Below are 1,951 nucleotides of genomic sequence, written 5' to 3' on the forward strand. Positions count from 1 at the left end.
ATGTCCTAAATACTACAGTGATATATTACGACAACAAGAGTGGGATTCGTCTAGCAGAGAATCCCGTATTTCATGACAGGTCCAAGCACATAAATATTACATATCACTTCATTCGAGACATGGTACATAGAGAAGCCATTAGACTCCATCACACATCAACATATGAGCAAATTGCAGATATCCTCACTAAGGATTTACCGAAACGAAAGTTCTTGGTCTTCAGAGAGAAGCTTGGACTGGTGGGTGTGACCACTCTTCATAAGGGGCATCGTTGATCGAGGACATTAAGCCAACTCTTCCCCCCTTGTTTGAGCTCCTAGGGTGTGGAATTGAGATAAAGGGCTCTTGGGGTTGAGGGATCTCTAGACAATATGGTATCATACCTATCTGTTACCTATTGGGTTGGATATGTTTCTCCCCTATCATGGTATTTGTAGAGTATACCCAACTGGCATCATACCCACAAATCAGGCTTGTTGGGATTGTCCCTCCCGTCTGATCAGCAGGTTGAGGAGGCTTGGGGGCGTGTTGTCCTTACCTTTTGGTAAGTTGGGTATCTCGCCCAAGCTCAGATTATGATGCAAGTGTTCTACCACATGACTCTTGAGAGTCATTCTTGGTAATATTAGTAGGAAATAGGATGGGTTGAGATGTGCTTCCTTATATCACTTATTGCTCAATATCAAGTTGGATATATTTAGCTTCCCCGTGAAATTTCAAATTGAGATGTACTCCCCGATGTGGTTTCATATTGAGATATTCTCTCCGATGATGTAGATGGTGGTATCGTTAGCTCCCCAATTATTCTTCTTCTTTATATTCGAGAATTTTTTAGCAAATAGAGTTGAGCAGAGATGGGACATGATATGACGGCAGGATATACATGATGCAAGTGAAATTCTCCCTAGTTGAGAGGGAGTGTTAAAATATGCAACTACGGTAAAATTCCACTTTGGACAACCCATTTGATGGATATGATGCTTTCATTGAATTCATCTTTTCGATAGGACCAAAATCAACCTAAAGAGCACTCAAATTGGACAAAGAAAAATGAACTTATGAAGAAAATCCCACGTATGCACATTTGGACAAGGTCCGCCATAAAGAAAATTAGACACCCTTGGAAGCCTATAAACAAAAGTGACCTCAAGCTCATTTGGACATCACCAAGCATCTTCTTCTTCTCGTCTTCATTGATTTTCTTGCACAGGTCTGAGGCAAGGACGACAACAGAAGTTTGCAAAAGTCTGAAATTACAGGGTTCGAGGCTCAAATTTGTTTTAGGGTTTTTGGATTACAATCCCAGGCACATAACAGGGAAAATTCAACGACAATATTTGGCTTGCATGCATCAAGGGTGCGACTGGAAGCCTCCAATTGATCGCATAGCTCCTCATCCATGCAACTATGAAGTTTGACTGAAATTGACCGTTGACTGAAGTTAACCGCAGTTGACTGTAGACGAGAAAAGGTGTCTCTGATATATTCTAATGCTGGAAACTTGTTTTTGATTGTTATTAGGTTTTTTTCTAATGATATTGTATTGGGATCATTGTACTCTCTTCTGAAAATTTTATGACAATCTAACAGAAGAATAATTTCAAAAGGTTTTCCCCCTTGTGGGGTTTTTCCTTGGTCTTTGACCAAACTTGGTGTCTCCTGTAGATGTTTTGATTGCCTACTTGTCATTGCATTTATTGTTCTATCTTCAATTATTGTTGATGAATGGAAATACTAATCGGAAATATTGCTATTTGAATAGCAATTGGGCTAAAGTAATTGATACAACATAGAACAATCTGAAAATTTAACACACATCTGAGTAAACTTGCTCCAATATGGCTCTAGCTATGGTATCTCAGCCCTGGAAGGAGGATTTAACATATTTTCTAAGAGTGCATCCCTTGCAAACATCATGTTGATCAAGGGTGCATTTTGGAATTCTAGTGGT

Source organism: Pinus tabuliformis, chromosome 2_2, assembly GCF_031772625.1.
Source record: "Pinus tabuliformis cultivar Carrire ecotype Pingquan chromosome 2_2, CPIR1, whole genome shotgun sequence".
Lineage (NCBI taxonomy): Eukaryota > Viridiplantae > Streptophyta > Pinopsida > Pinales > Pinaceae > Pinus > Pinus tabuliformis.